The 16,945-nt window shown below is 43.9% G+C and overlaps 1 protein-coding gene across 1 annotated transcript in view; it reads right to left on the bottom strand.

Annotated features, from left to right (window-relative positions):
• Nucleotides 1-246: 246 nt before the first annotated feature.
• The window catches only part of LOC144604802 (potassium voltage-gated channel subfamily A member 3-like), a 123,752-nt gene continuing 107,053 nt past the window's right edge, over nucleotides 247-16,945 (bottom strand). Inside the window, exon 7 of the mRNA XM_078419466.1 lies at nucleotides 247-4,661. The gene's annotated coding sequence lies outside the window, so the exon portion shown is untranslated. The remainder of the gene's footprint in view (nucleotides 4,662-16,945) is intronic.

The raw sequence follows: 16,945 nt of genomic DNA, 5'->3' as shown, positions 1-16,945 counted from the left end.
AGGTCCCTTTCCTGTACCACGGCACGCATTTGGTTCGTGTGACCTGGGTTCAGAGAAAGAAAGAATAATACTTAAGGTGTTGCCAATTCCCCGCAGTGTGGTGCGACTAACTTACCACGTTCACCAGTCTGGGGAAGATAACAGCTGAACTGATATAGCATGCAAAGGAAAGTGTTGATCAAACGCACACCACATTTGATATAAGTAATGAAAGTCAGCCCAACATAGCATCAATGTTGACTTAGCTTTATTTGAGGCAGGTGTTATGAACAGAGCAAACTTTGATCATATTCATTTAGTTATTCATCACAATGGTTTCTAGCCACATTGTCGGGGATAGTGGTCGGTAGCAGGACAGATGTGGACAGTGCAGATTTGTAGTGACGGACCTCGGCTTTCAACTGAGACAGGTCTGAAGCCACTGTCCAAGTTTGAAATAACATGTTGGTAATAACATTTCAATGGGCCCACTTAGAACACTGGATTAGTTTTTATTAAAATGGTTGTCTATGTACATACTGCATTTGTACTGCAGGCAGGAAACCGGACGCTTTGGATTTATTATGATCTCTGAATGCAGATACTTGAAGCAAAACAATTCATGTTGGGTAGCCACGGATGTTTCAACCTTCCATCAGACGCCCCTCAACTATTTTTAAAATCCTATCGATAGGACTAACATTTGCAGCAAAACAGCAGGAAAACGGTTGTAAGTATACAGCAGTTTTGAATGAATTGAGTTGTAAAGTTGTTTATAGTACATGGCCCCAGACTGATAAAAACACCCCTTACATTTTCCATTTCAAACAAGTCAATAAATCATGAATCATAACCTGAAAAAGGAAATTCCTCCCTGTACAAAAATAAGAATTGGATTTTCAATTAAATATTGATATTATAATACTGATTTTTTTTAAAAACAGGATCATGAACCCTATAAGGAAAATGGGATACCTGTCATTCCTATAGAGGAAGATTATAGTGGCAATTGAAAATGTTGCCACATATACACAATTAAGCAAGAATCATGTGAGTATTTAGCAATGGTGCCCAGGAGTGCCCATTGCTGACAATAGAGACCTGAGCACTGAGAGGAGGAGCAGGAGGATGTAAAAAAACAACAAAGTGCTGGAGGACCTCAGGCAGCAACGATGGAGGGGATGTGCAGGTGCCATTTTGGGTCAGGAGCCTTCTAACCCAACCCGAAACGTCACCCAGCCATGTTCTCCAGAGATGCTGCATGACCCTCTGACTTACTCCAGCACTTGGGTTTTTTTTGTAACCAACATCTGTATAGTATATAGTATCTAAATATAGTATCCAGATTGTTCTGCTGGAAGATGGATACTATTTCTTTTCAAGCAATCTTCAGCCAACAACCTTTTCCTGGCACCCCTTTCAAACCAATCTTAAAGTAGCACCATGGGGGGGGGGGGTCAAATTTCTGGCAAGACAGAGAAGTTTCTCTCTGAGTCGTATCAAACTGCAGGGGAAAAAGCATCTCGATTTATTCACAAAATGCTGGAGTAACTCAGCAGGTCAGGCAGCATCTCGGGAGAGAAGGAATGGGTGACGTTTCGGGTCGAGACCCTTCTTCAGACATCAGTGGCTGACTAGACAGATGGAAACATTTGAGAATCAGAAATGGATAATTAAGACAATAGATAAAAGAGATGATGAGAATAAAATAATAAGAAATATAACAGTAAGAACTTTTCCAACAACATTTAAAGGACACTTGGATGGGTATATAGGCAGGAAACGTTTAGAGGGATATGGGCCAAATGAAGGGAAATGTGTCCAGTTTAGATGGGGCATATTGGTCAGCCTGTATGAGTTGGCCTGAAGGATTTATTAAGGTGCTCTATATGAAAAGAGATTCGCTAAAATATATATTACCACTGTACCAGTGTGACATTTGTTTTCCATCTGACTTATTTTGACACTCTCACCTGCTCAGGTGGCATGCTTACAAATAGAGTGTGTGCATTATTATCATATTACCCAATGACACTGACAGCTTCGGTGAGGCAGGGACGTACAAACCGGGCTAGTGACTCCCCAGGGTCTCCAATATTCAACTGTACATGGTGCATCTTCCAAGGTGACATGGATGAAGAGAAGGCACCCGTCCCCAGAGCCAGCTTGCCACTGATGTAGAGGAACCGGCCTGTGCAGGTAATCGGAAGGAGGATCGAGGCAGGTTCTTGTGAAGACGATTAGTGGTGTGGGATCAGGCTGAAGATCGACGGGGAGTGGTTGGGCAGAAGACAAGGTGCAGGGTATCTGGAGATCAACCGTACGATAAAACATGCAGATACACTGACAAAGATGGTGCTCGGGATACGTGGCAATAATAAACCAAAACCTGAACCTGAAAATCGGTCATGAGTCAAACAGAAATGTTTTAGAATAAATGTCACAGTGAACAAGGGACAACACAATTTCTTTGAAGCTTCTTGATAACAATACTTCCCTCCCATTTGAATGGACACGGAGCTGCTGTTCACATTTAGAAATATAAAAACATAGAAAAATAGGTGCAGGAGTAGGCCATTCGGCCCTTCGAGCCAGCACCGCCATTCAATATGATCATGGCTGATCATCTAAAATCAGTATCCTGTTCCTGCTTTTTCCTGTATCCCTTGATTCCTTTAGCCCTAAGAGCTAAATCTAACTCTCTCTTGAAAATATCCAGTGAATTGGCCTCCACTGCCTTCTGCGGCAGAGAATTTCACAGATTCAACTCTCTGGGTGAAGACGTTTTTCCTCATCTCAGTCCTAAATGGTCTACCCCTTATTTTTAAACTGTGACCCCTGGTTCTGGACTCCCGCAACATCGGGACCATTTTTACTGCATCTGGACTGAGCAATCCTTTTAAGAATTTTAGATGTTTCTATAAGATCCCCTCTCATCCTAAATTACAGTGAATACAAGCCCAGTCCACAAAAAAATTCATAAGATTAGTCAAGCATGATTTCCCCTTCATAAATCCATGCTGACTTTGACTGATCCTGTCACTGATTTCCAAACGCGCTGCTATAACATCTTTAACAATCGACGCAAGCATCTTCCCCAGTACCGATGTAAGGCTAACTGGTATATAATTCCCTGTTTTCTCTCTCCCTCCTTTTTTAAAAAGTGGGGTTAGTCCACAGGAAGTGATCCAGAGTCGAAACAACATTGGAAAATGATCACCAATGCATCCACAATTTATATGGCCAACTTCCTTGAGTACTCTGGGATGCAGACCATCAGGCCTGGGGATTTATCTGCCTTCAGTCCCAACAGTTTACCAAACACTATTTCCTGATGAATGTGGATCAATTCCTCTCTCCCACTAGATCCTCAGTTCCCCTCTTAATTAACCCCTTTGTCCTCCTCTGTAGAGTTCTAAATTTCTCCCATTTCTCCGGTTTGCTACTTCTTCTGGCCAATTTATATGCCTTTTCCTTGGATTTAACACTATCCTTGATTTCCCCCGTTAGCCATGGTTGAGCCGCCTTCCCCGTTTTATTTTTCCGCCAGACAGGGATGAACAATTTTTGGAGTTCATTCATGCGGTCTTTAAATCTTTCCCATTAGTCAGGAAAACAGGGACTACAACTTTTAATGGGGCTTGAAGGCACAAATGATCTGTGTTAGTACAGGACAGGACAGAAAAACTTCTGCATGGAACAGAAAAGCTTAAAATTAAATAGCCGCAGAATAAAATGAAGAAAGTAATTATATTGAAACTTCAGAATCACATTCATGGTTTCAGCCTGACTGTATCAGGGTGCAGATTACTCCAACAGAGGAAGATGGAACTGAACATCCCATGACCATCAGCAACTATCCCGACCTTTGGTGTGAGGGAGCATGGGTCACTGCCGAAGCTGCTGAGAAAGCTCGACCCTAACACTGGCCTGAGCATTCCACGCCCTTTGACACGGGGTTAAGGTGATCAACGCCCTACAAGAACAACAACCTTCCTATGTGCTGGCATTACTTCTAATTCCCACTGGCTTTTGTTTCACCAGGGGTCCTTGAAGCCACAGTTGGTTGAGTATCGGTTTGTTGTCAGGAACTGTAACTCTCACCTCATCTCTCGAATCGAACTATTTTGCCAAAGGTTGGACGGAGACTGTAATGAGATCTGTATCTGAGTGTCCCTGGTGCAACTAATTATTGGTGAGCAGGGAGGATGCTTGGTAGCGCTGTCAACATCAGATTGCAGGTTAATGAGATGGGTTGAGTGGGTAGCACTTGTCCGGACTGCATTTTTCCTCTTTTCTGTTTCAGTCTGCAGTGAAATGCCCGTCAGATGTTAGTTGCGTATATACCGCAGATCGAGATGTTGCAAGAAAGACCATGAATTCCAATCCCAGAGCTGAGGGCAGAATAGAGAACATGGATGGATAGGTGACGTTTCACAGAGTGCTGGAGTAACTCAGCGGATCAGGCAGCACTTCTGCAGAACATGGATAGGTAGGTGACGTTTCACAGAGTGCTGGAGTAACTCAGCGGATCAGGCAGCACTTCTGCAGAACATGGATAGGTAGGTGACGTTTCGGAAAGGGACCCTTCTTCCTGAGTGCAGCAGAACGAACTCATGACTTCCATGAAGTTGATGAATTCAGATGTTGGTAATAAGTCAGTTTGTGCACAGCCTTGAGTACTGAAAAACAGCGAGAGAGGAAGAGAGAGATTAATTTACTGTTAGGACAGTGATTTTACATCAAAGGTCTGTTTCCGCAGGAACTCTACTGGTTTCCTTCATAAAAACAGACATCTTGCATAGGAATTTTTGTTCATAGTCATTTAAAGCCCACTTTCCTACTTAAAAATGTGCATAGAGTTTGATGTCAGCTCTATGTTAATGCCAATCTCAATCTGACTGTCACAATTCTCTAAATGATCTTTTAACTTTAAACTTCCTTAACACAGACACCGTGTGATTGTGAATTTTGAGCATGAATTCGTGTTCATTTACTGTCTGATACAACTAATGTCTCCAGAGATGCGGCCTAACCCGCTGAGTTACTTTAGCACTTTGTGTCTTCTCCGTCTGAGTGATTGGAATACCATATGCAAATACTAATATATACACTACATATAATAGTCCGATCTCAAAGACATTCACAACAAGTTTAAACTAACATAGAATAACCTTCCGGTATTTTTATTCACACAGAATAAAAATATATTGCAGCCAGGCCTTGAGGGTGTTAGCAACTTCTCAGTTGGCAGTTTGTAGGTTAATTTGCTTCTGTAAATTGTAAATTGACCCCAGTGTGTAGGATGGTGAGAGTGTAAGGGGTGATCGCTGGTCGGCGTAGACTAGGTGGGCCGTTGTGCTTGTCTCCACGTTGTACCTCTAAAGGGCAGCGGGAATGGTGCAGGGATGTACCTAAGCAATTCCCATCTATTCCCATTCACCGATTGTACGCAGGGATTGCCCTGGAACAAGGGCCATTTCTGGGATCATCACGATAAAAGTGCCCGGACTCAGGGAGAGGTTGGACAAACCTAGATTATTTTTGCTGGAACTCTGGAGGTTGAGGGGAGGCCTGATAAATGTTTATAACATTATGGGAGGCTTTAGATAGGGTAGATAGTCAGAACCTTTTCCCCAAGGATAAAAATGTCAAAGACTGGAGGGCACAGCTTTAAGATGAAGGGCCAAAGTTTAAAGGGGATGCATGGGGCAGGTTTTTTATACACAGAGGGTGGTGTGTGCCTGGAACGTGCTGCCAAGGGTGGTGATGGAGGCTAATACAATAGAGAAGGCATTTTGAAGACTTATGGATATGCATATGGATATGCATAGAATGGAGGGAAATGGATTATGTGCAGGTGGTTAAGAGTTCAGCTTAGCATCATGTATCGCACAGACATTGTGGGCCGAATGGCACGTTCTAGGGCTGTACTGTTCCATGTTCTATGACTTTGTATATCTAACACTGCTGACGACGTTTTCGTCCTAAGATAGACACAAAATGTTGGAGTAACTCAGTGGGTCAGGCAGCATCTCTTGAGAAAAGGAATTGATGACGTTTCTGGTCGAGACCCTTATTCAGACGCATTTTGTGTCTATCCTCAGTGTAAACCAGCATCTGCAGTTCCTTCCTACACAATGTTCTCGTCCAGCATGCCCCAGTTTTTGTGGACTCGGCCGCAACCTGCAGCTTCCGATCAACATTGCTCTGTACTCTGGCCATGATTCCGTGAAGGGTTCTCCCAAAGGTGAAGCAAAATGGCTTAGGAGCAATGGGAAACTGTTCTGTCGGGCACTGCACGATTTACGCACACGTCAATAATAATTCAGCCCTTTGCCCTGAGACAGTGGCACCAAACATTCCAGACAATTGTCACCCTGCTCTTCAAGCAGTTATCCTTCAGGCTCCAAACCTCCTTCAGCAGGTAATTGTAATTGTAAATGCAATTAATTTATTAGCCAAGTATGTAAAAACATACAAGGAATTTGATTTGCCACACAGTCATACCAAAAGAGAAACAAGACACATAACTACATAAAGATTAACATAGACATCCACCACAGCGCACTGTGATGGAAGGCAATAACTTATTATCTTCTTCCCTCCTTTTCTCCCGTGGTCGGGACAGTCGAACCCATCCACAGTCGAAGCTCCCACAGCTGGCGATCGGAGCTCCCATGTTGGGGCGATCGAAGCTCCCGTGTTTAGAAACATAGAAAATAGATGCAGGAGTAGGCCATCCGGCCCTTCGAGCCTGCACCGCCATTCAATATGATCATGGCTGATCATCCAGCTCAGTAACCTGTACCTGCCTTCTCTCCATACCCCCTGATCCCTTTAGCCACAAGGGCCACATCTAACTCCCTCTTAAATATAGCCAATGAACTGGCCTCAACTACCTTCTGTGGCAGAGAATTCCACAGACTCACCACTCTCTGTGTGAAGAAATGTTTTCTCATCTCGGTCCAAAAATACTTCCCCCTTATCCTTAAGCTGTGACCCCTAGTTCTGGACTTCCCTAACATCAGGGCGATCGAAGCTCCCGCGATCGGGAGGGTCGAAGCTCCTGCGGTTGGAGCTCCCAAAGTCGATCCCCAGCAAAGGGCCACCAGTGCCAGGATGTTAGGCCACTGTGCAGACAGAGATCCGATACGGAAAACTCGCATCTCCGTCGAGGAAAGACATACAAAAAAGTTTCCCCCGCTCCCACAAAATACAAAACTACAGATACACTAAAGGCTCTGTCCCAGTTAGGCATTTTTTTAGGCGACTGCCGGCGACTGTCATGGTCGCAGCAGGATGCCGAAAAAACGGTGACTGGACCCCGCCTAGGACAATGTCTACGACAAGCTACAACAACCTACCACCTAGTCGATGTCAAGCTACGGCAAGCTACCGACAACCGGCGACCCAATCGTCGCAAGTAGAACCTCCACCTACGGCCGCACCTACGACAACCTACCACCACACAGGCGACAACCTACGACAACCGAAGTCAACCTACGTTCACCCGCGACAAGCTACGACAAGCTATGACCCTGAAGACGGAAGACAACCGAAGACAATTCCCATTTCACCAACTTTCCCTATAAAACGGGGTGTATGGTAGGGTTTCTGCATCATGACTATTTGAAAGTGATGCCTCGAGAAACTACTCTGAAATACAATAACTTCATTCATCAATTTTCCGTCAAAATGTCAAGAATTTCCTTTATTGATATACAAACATTTTTTTAGAAAAGGTTGATAAGAACAAACAACAGTGCATACAAAAATATTGTAATAAACTTCAATAAATTTCAATAGACTTCAAACTTTAAAATTCAAACTTTAAACAGAACTCAAGTGCAAAAACATACAAAACTTAACATCAATTATGGACACGTTACACTGATGGATGATCCGATCAAGTCCATACTTGGAATTCGACGAAGTCAGCACCGGTCGACAACCTTAATCACCTGGCGACAACCTACGACAGCGCCCACATCAGGAGACGTCAAGCTACGCTCATTGGCGTCAAACCAACAGTCGCCCAAAAATTTGAAGCCTTCACAAAACCCAGCGACGACCAGAAAAAAGCTACAACTCTTTGGAGACTACTCACGACCATGCCCGCGACACCCCGGCGACCGTGCGGCGACAGCCTAGTCGCCTGCAGTCGCCTAAAAAATCGCCGAACTGGGACAGGGCCTTAAAACATACATTTAACAACAGACTAAAAACAACAAAAGAAGAACGGTGGCGCAGCGCTAGAGTTGCTGCCTTACAGCGAATGCAGCGCCGGAGACTCAGGTTCGATCCTGACTACGGGTGCCGTACTGTACGGAGTTTGTACGTTCTCCCCGTGACCTGCGTGGGTTTTCTCTGAGATCTTCGGTTTCCTCACACACTCCAAAGACGTACAGGTATGTAGGTTAATTGGCTGGGCAAATGTAAAAATTGTCCCTAGTGGGTGTAGGATAGTGTTAATGTGCAGGGATCGCTGGGCGGTGCGGACCCGGTGGGCCGAAGGGCCTGTTTCTGCGCTGTATCTCTAAATCTAAAAAAAATCCAAAAGAAAAGGACGAGACAGACTGTTGGCGAGGCTGCCACCATACGGCGCCACCCGGTGGTAATAAGTAATTGCTGGAGTAAAATTCAATTAAGTTGGGTTTGAGTTTCTGTCTGGAACAGAGTATTAAGCTACGTGACGATGTTGATAGTTGTTGACCACTGTGTACAGGCAGTGTTACTGACCATGTGAAACAATAATGTGCCTCAGAGATTATATAGCACCATAAAAGCTGTCAATAACTGCACTTACTTTGGGAGAACTGTGCAAATAATGAAGTAGAAGCTCTCCTGTAAATTTGTTTTTGCTATTTAGTGAAAATCCAAATAACATATAAGACCTTGTAAATTACACATCAATATACTGATTGGTACATTACAAATTAGCTCCGAGCATTGATCCCAACAATGCCACAATGGAACTGGAGGTGAATAAACTGAGCTTCTCATCCCTTTGAGCACCATTCCCATGGTGAGGAAGTGGTAGAGTGCTTTGTGAATGAAGTAAGATGCACGACCGTGCAACAACTGAAGTGTTTGGTGAAATCCACCGATTGCAGAAAAGCCCCATAACCTTCTATTTATATATAAGCTTTGTTAATTGTGTAGGAACATTACATTTTCTGAAATTACTGAGAGATGGCACGGTGGCGCAGCGGTAGAGCTGCTGCCTTACAGCGCCAGAGACCGAGGTTCGATCCTGACTATGGGTGCTTGTCTGTACGGAGTTTGCACGTTCTCCCTGTGACCGCGTGGGTTTTCTCAGGGTGCTCCCATTTCCTTCACACTCCAAAGACGTGCAGGTTTGTAGGTAAATTGGATTGGTATAATTGTCCCTGGTGTGTGTAGGATAGTATTACTCTGCAGGTATGGCTGGTTTGTGCGGACTCGGTGTGCTGAAGGGCCTGTTTCCGTGCTGTATCTCTAAACTCAACTAAACTATTGAGCATTGCCATAACATTGTTGCCAGTGTAAAGTCCCCCCCCCTCCCCACACAAGCAGAATCAAGCCTCTCTGCAGTTCATAGCTTGCAGCCCAACCTATAATTAGAGACATGTTTCCTTTTCCCATACTTATTTTTAAAGATCACTTGCTTGTCCTCGCCTGACATGGAAGGGCCATTCTGCTGCACCAGATGGAATCTCTGCTGTGGCATTTTAGAAAATTAATTTACTCACCAAGGCCCTCAAATGAAATACACTCAGAGCAAAGTCATTAAAAGTAAAAGATTCTGCATTAATTTAGTATCTTTCACGATATCCCAAGGTACTTTAAAGCCCGGCAACTAGTTATGATGTGGGAATTACAGCCAGCCAATGCAGTTTGTTCCCACAGGCAGTGATTTAATAATGACTGGATTATTTGTCTTGTTCATACTGAATATTGGGCGGGATTACCATGTTAACTTTCCTCAAGAGTCAAGAGCAAAGTGTGTTTCATTGTCATATGTCCCTGATAGAACAATGACATTCTTACTTGTAGCAGAGCAACAGAATATATTAACATAGTACACTGTAAACGATATAAAATAAGAGGAAAAAAAGGGTTCACTGTGTGTGTAAATACACACGCAAATGTACGCATAAAAAACAATAATAGTGCGATGATAACAATAATAGCCTATGTAGTTCAGCACTTTTATGGGGTTGTGGTGCTTGAAAGCCTAATGGCTCCAGGGAAGAAGCTGGTCCTGACTCTGGACGTTACAGTTTTCAGGCTCCTGTACCTTGTTCCCGATAGCAGGCTGCTCTTCGGCTAAATCACTTGCTGAAGTAGACCATGAGGAAAGCACGGTTCCATTTCTCAGACCTGTTCTCATTTACTGACGTTTGAGGGAGTGCAATTTGAAAGCCCAGAAAGGCAGATGCTGGACCAATTAATGGTGGACGTTGAGGGAAAAGATGATCAAAAGACAATGTTGGAATCACATGTTGGTTGGGAATATTTGGGAATCATTAGGACGTGTATATGTGCATAAAGAGCCTTGAATTTATAATTCTTATCTTTTGGTCACTCCTCTCCCTCTCTAACTGTGAACTCCCCCCACCCTACATCCTTGTGTTCATCTCCTCTGCAACCCTGACCACCTCTCCATTTGTAGCCAGAGCTTCAGCTGTCAACCCCTAAAGCCCTGGAATTCTTTAAATAAAGCATTACTTCTCTTCCTCCACCCCCCCCCCCCCCCCCTCCCCTCTCTCTCTCTCTCTCTCTCTCTCTCTCTCTCTCTCTCTCTCTCTCTCTCTCTCTCTCTCTCTCTCTCTCTCTCTCTCTCTCCCTCCCTCCCTCCCTCCCTCTCTCTCTCTCTCTCTCTCTCTCTCTCTCTCTCTCTCTCTCTCTCTCTCTCTCTATCTATCTCCTTCCTCTTAATGTGATCTTCAAATCTTGCCTCTGTGACCTAGTTTTTTTGGTTATCATCTTAATATTCTATGTGCTTCTATGTGTCGAATATTGTGTGATAGCATTTCTCTGATGAGGAGAGGGATACCTTACAACATGAAGCCGTTATAAATGCCAAATGTTGTTGCTGATATCTTGACCCGCATTTTGAATCAAGAACTACAGGAACATAATGCATTTTGTGTAGGATTGAACTGCAGATGCTGGTTTATACTGAAGGTAGAGGTCGAGCTGTCTGTCCGTGGGTGCGGGGGGAGGAGAGGGGAAGTTTTGTTGCCTCCATCACAGTGAGGGGGTGTTTGGAGTCACTGTGATGGATGTTTGTGTTGGGGTCGTGTATCCTGTGTTCTTTTCTTTTTTTGCTGTGACTGCTGAAATTTCGTTCGGTGTTGTGCCGAGTGACAATAAAGTTTTGTTATGTTATGTTATGTTATGTTATGTTAAACTGCTGGAGCAACACAGCATCTATGGAGAAAAGGTATAGGTGACGTTTCGGATCAGAATACTTCTTCAAACTTTTTAAATAGAGTCTGAACAAGGGTTCCAACCCAAAACGTCACCTATTCCTTTTCTCCAGAGATGCTGCCTGACCCGCTGAGTTACTGCAGCATTTTGTGTCTATAATGCATTCTGTAACTGTTATGAATATTAGACTCATAAATCATGTTCATAGCATTAATTTTTTTAAAGTGTAGAATTTATTGAAGATTATTTTTGTGAATGAATGAAGCCAGCGACACAGTCACCACAAATTGAATACATTCTATTGAATGGACGAAGAAAATATTAATTGATTTGCTGTCTTATCATAAAATGCACTCTGACATCTTGTGCTCCTGCCAGTTCTAACTAAAAAGTTCTTACCTAAATTCTTTATTAACAATAGAAATGAACGCTGTACTCGGTGAAATAATGAAAGTGGAATATTAAACCGCACACATAATGCAAGTGGGAAAGAAGCGGTGGAATCCGGAAAACTGCCGTGGAAAGTGATACAGCTTATTCCTTTTTTCTTCATGTGTCATGAATGTTTAATTCTGTTTCCAAAAGTATTTAAATATGCATGGCTTCAAAACATGCAGTGCATAATATGAACATATCATGTGCGCTTTTATTTGAATAGTTCAGCATCTCTCAGGTCTGATGTGCATCAGGAACTGAACATTGACGTACTCCAAAGACGTACAGGTATGTAGGTTAATTGGCTGGGTAAATGTAAAAATTGTCCCTAGTGGGTGTAGGATAGTGTTAGTGTGCGGGGATCACTGGGCGGCACGGACTTGGTGGGCCGAAAAGGCCTGTTTCCGGCTGTATATATATGATATGATATGATATGATTGATGTAAATTCGCTGCCTGTCGCCCAGTGCAATTTTGTAGGGGAAGTATAAATGTAGGTAACATGGGGTGAGTTTGGCCTGTTGGTAAACAGCCTCATTCAGTGGCTTGGCTGGTTGTCAACTCAGATGCCTGAAGCAGTGAAGCTGCATCACAACGCGAGGAATGTGTACGGACTGAGGGCTGTGGGCACCACGACCACTGTGCTGAAGTAAAGTGCTGAAGTTGTTGCTTGGAACAACCACTGTGCTGCGTTCACACTTTAGTGGACCCAGTTACTAGACTTTTTTTGTTGTTGTAATGTTTCACAGGATATTTTATTTAAGTGCAGCAAAGTACAAGATTAAGAAGTTAAACATTTCCTCGGTAGCAGGGCTGCACGCTGGCAAGTTTCCACCTTTATGACTTTTGTTGCTTCTGCATTTCAACAAAAAAGTCATTGCAGGCAATGGCAAGACTGGCAGTCAACACCGCAAACTCCTTAAAGCTCTCCACATTCTCATCGTTGTAATCCACGTCTTTCATCAGTTTTACAATATTATCTTTATCCTTCTGGCTCTTCAAGTAACCTGGAAGCTCGTTTTCCAGTATCTCCATTTATCACCTTCTTTTCCAGAGTAGTCATGGACAACTTTAATCATTGTGGCCACACATGCTTCCAAACGTGTAGACAAGGTGAGATTCGAGGAGGGTCAAGTCTGCAGAATCAGGAAGACTCACTAGACTTGCACACTGGCTGAAGGCTATCGCTTCCTGGCACAAAGGATTACCTATAGTTGGGCCACAGCTCTGGAGCTGTGTCATCCACTAAAGGGCCGGGACTGCCCATGGTCAGAAGGTGAACAGCAGTCCTCAATGTCCTTTTTTGGAGCAGTCTTTTTTTGTGGAACATGATCAATTGTTGCCTATTATAAAATCTCATTTTTCCTCCAACTTTAGTTTAGTTTAGTTTAGAGACACAGGCCCTTCGGCCCACCTAGTCCACGCCAACTAGCAATCACCCCGTACACCTGCACTATCTTGCACACTTGGAAAATTTACAATCATTACAGAGGCCAATGAACCTACATGCCCGTACGTCTTTGGATTGTGGGAGGAAACCAGAGCACCTGGAGAAAACCCACATGGTCACAGGGAGAGTGTACAAACTCAGTACAGACAGAGCCTGTAAGTCGGGATCAAACCGGGTCTCTGACGATGTAAGGCAGCAACTTTACCAACTTTACCAGTCTCTTCTTTATCCACAAATCTCTGCCTTTGTCATAAATTAATAAGCCAGAGGAAGTAGCTGATGATGGCAGGTACTAAAACAACATCTAAAAAGCACTTGGACATGTACATAGACAAGAGAGGTTTGGAGATATCTTGGCCAAATGGTGGCATGTGGGACTAGCGTAGATGGGCATCTTTGCCGGTATGGGCAAGTTGGGCCGAAGGGCCTGTTTGCGTGCTGTATGACTCTATGACTCTAATCACTCTGAGTCTGAATATATTTAATCGTCTCCAACCACTGGTCCACCAGCTGATCTGCCAAAAGCCCCCGTAGAACAATCATGGGAAGTAGAGTCTCAGCAGAAAGCTCATCCAATTGCCAAGGTCTTAGCACTTCAAAACCGCGCCATTTCAAGATACAGTCCGATAAAGTCACAGTCTCCAACATCACACAACTGCTTGTAGTCATACTGGGGACACATCATGAAAACATGCCCTTGAACCACGGAATCCCACTTTTACACTGAACTTACCCAAACTCATTTTATCCTCCCCACACTCCCATCAACACTGCCCAAGCTCTACCCTCACCTACACACCAGGGATATGTTACAGGGAGAAATCAGGTGTATCCTGAGAAAACTACTGCATATTTCAGGGAAAACGTGCAAACTCCACACAAATTGCACACTGGAGCTGTGAGGCAGCGTTTCTACCTGCCACAGCATCCAGCCATACAGTTTTGTGATAGAAAGGCATAACCATGGTTGAGGTCAATGTCGAATCTGTGCATGAGCAGAGCACTGGGCAGCAATGAGACTTGGTCACATGATCCAATGACCATAACTAGGAGCCTTCAAGGTGCTGGGTATGTGCACAGTCATATCACAGGTCCAGGGCAGCACAGTGGCGCAGCAATAGAGTTGCTGCCTAACAGCGCCAGAGACCGGCGTTTGATCCTGACTATGGGTGCTGTCTGTACGGAGTCCGTACGTTCTCCCTGTGACTTGTGTGGGTTTTCTCTGGGAGCTCCGCTTTCCTCCCACACTCCAAAGATGTACAGGTTTGTAGGCTAATTGACTTTGTGAAATTGTAAATTGTCCCTAATATGTGTAGGATAGCGTTAGTGTAAGCGGATCATTGGTCGGTCGGGAAGAGGAAGAGGGAGGAGAATGGGAGAGAGGGAGGGGAGATGAGAGATGATGGGGAGAGAGGGAGAAAGGATAGAGTTGGAAACGAAAAAGGTGTAGAATGGGAGGAAAGCAAGTGTAGAGGAAAGGAAGAGTGAAGGGTGAGAGAAGGAGCGAAGGTGAAAACAAGGGAGGGAGTGGAAAAGCTTCCAGGGGCAAAGAACAAAAAAGCTATTCACTGTACCTCGTTATAGGTGATAATAATAAACCAAACTTAAACTTTAAAAGGATAGAAAAATGGAGGGAGTGATGGAAGCTGTGGTCAAAGGCAGAGAGGGGAAAGGGAAGAGGGAAGGGATTGGGAGGTTGAGAACGTTGAGAGAGGGGAAGAAAATTGGAGTGAGGGAAATATTTCCAAGATGCCTCAGTTTGCACCTTGTTCCACACTGGGTAGAAATCCCCACTGATGTTGCCCAAGCTCTGCCTCCCTAAGGATCCTGCACAGACTGGACACTGAGATGGTAGGCACAGTCCCACACCTCGTGAAATAAGAATGTTTATTTATTAAAAGCTTCTTCCCTGCCGTTATCAAGCAACTGAACCATCCTATCAACAACTAGAGAGTGGTGGTGAGCTACCTCATTGAAGACCCTCGAACGATCTTAGTTTAGTTTAGTTTAATTTAGCTAAGAGAAACAGCAAGGAAACAGGCCCCTGGGCCCACCGAGTCCCCACCGACCAGCGATACCCACACTATCCTGTATGCCAGGGACAATGTACAATTTTATTGAAGCCAATTAACCAACAAACCTGTACGTCTTTGGAATGTGGGAGGAAACCGGAGCACCCAGGGAAAACCAACGCAGTCACGGTGAGAACGTACAAACTCTGTACAGACACCAACCATAGTCAGGATCAAACCCGGGTCTCTGACGCTGCAAGGCAGCAACTCTACCGCTGCACCACTGTGCCGCCCTATCTTTTATAGGACTTTATCCTGCACTAAACATTATTTCCTTCATCATGTATCTGTACACTGTGGATGGTGCAATTGTAATGATGTATAGTTTTTCCGCTAGCTGGTTAGCGCACAACAAAAGCTTTTCACTGCACATGCGACAATAAACTAAACTAACTAACTATCCTTGCAAGGAGTTTTCCCCTTACTTATGAACAAGGTTAGTCCAATTTTGTAAAATAAAGTAAACCTCCCCAAGGGCAGCTCACGTTCATGGGTGATATAATTACAAATGGCAAAAACTTCCATTCATTTTGTGTCTTTCCTGTCATCGAGATGTCCCAATTAGATACATCCAACGAGACAGCTTCGGAAGTGTACACAAGAACACCAGGGCAGTCTGCAAATAGTATAGATCCAGCAACAGCAAGGAGATACTGACAGCAACTGAAATGCAAGCGGTGGGAAGATGTAGACTTCCCTGTCTTTAGTTGACTGGTGATGTGAGAGGGTATACACGTGGGGATATACAATGTACAGGAGGTCAATGCATCTCCAACTGTGGCGCAGTCTCTCTGTCCTACGTCCATATGTCAGCCCAGGTAATGCTCTAAGTCTCTACAGCATGAATCAAACTCACAACCCAGTGGAACGCTCCCATCTGAGCTCTATCCGATACCACAAATTAAAGCTCAGCCTCTGTCTCTGGATGGGATTTGCTATATTTAATTAAACCTGTTTGGCTCTCCAGACAGATCTGAATTAATTTAATTAACGCAACCTATTTATCTCTGAACTCTTTATTAATGCCAATCTTACAATGGATTCAGGGTATTGTTTAATTAACTATGAGATTCATATCTCAACTGCAGCTGAAATGCCATTGAGATACGAACACACACATGCTTATTATGGTGGCTAAAATCACTCTCAACACTACGTAGGCAGAATTGTTTAAATGAAATGGTACAACTACTACATTTGCTACAACTACACAAAGGAACATTTCAAATGGAAGCAATTGTACATCTGTAATCTGTGATGTATTTGTGAAGCCTTTCATTTTATTTGCAATTTCTCACAACAGGCATGAGAGAGAGGGCAGTGTGGTGAAAGGATCCACATTGCTCTTTGTCGAGCTATACTCAGACTTTTATAATTTAAGACACAGGCTCAGGGCTAGCACCCACCTTCTCCCCCACTCCCCCAGTCTCCCCTACACCCAGCTCAATGGAGATGGATAAATATTTGGGAGATCAATTATTTTGGGGAACAAGCACTGGATGAGTTGGGGCCAGGTAAATAATACTGGCATCATGGAATTACAATAAAGTTTTCATAATCGCCTACAAAGTATTACAGGTAAGAACACTGTG

This window comes from Rhinoraja longicauda, chromosome 23, assembly GCF_053455715.1.
Source record: "Rhinoraja longicauda isolate Sanriku21f chromosome 23, sRhiLon1.1, whole genome shotgun sequence".
In the NCBI taxonomy this organism is placed as follows: Eukaryota; Metazoa; Chordata; class Chondrichthyes; order Rajiformes; family Arhynchobatidae; genus Rhinoraja; species Rhinoraja longicauda.
Note: the sequence above shows the minus strand (reverse complement) of the source record. Positions and strands in the feature narration are given on the sequence as shown.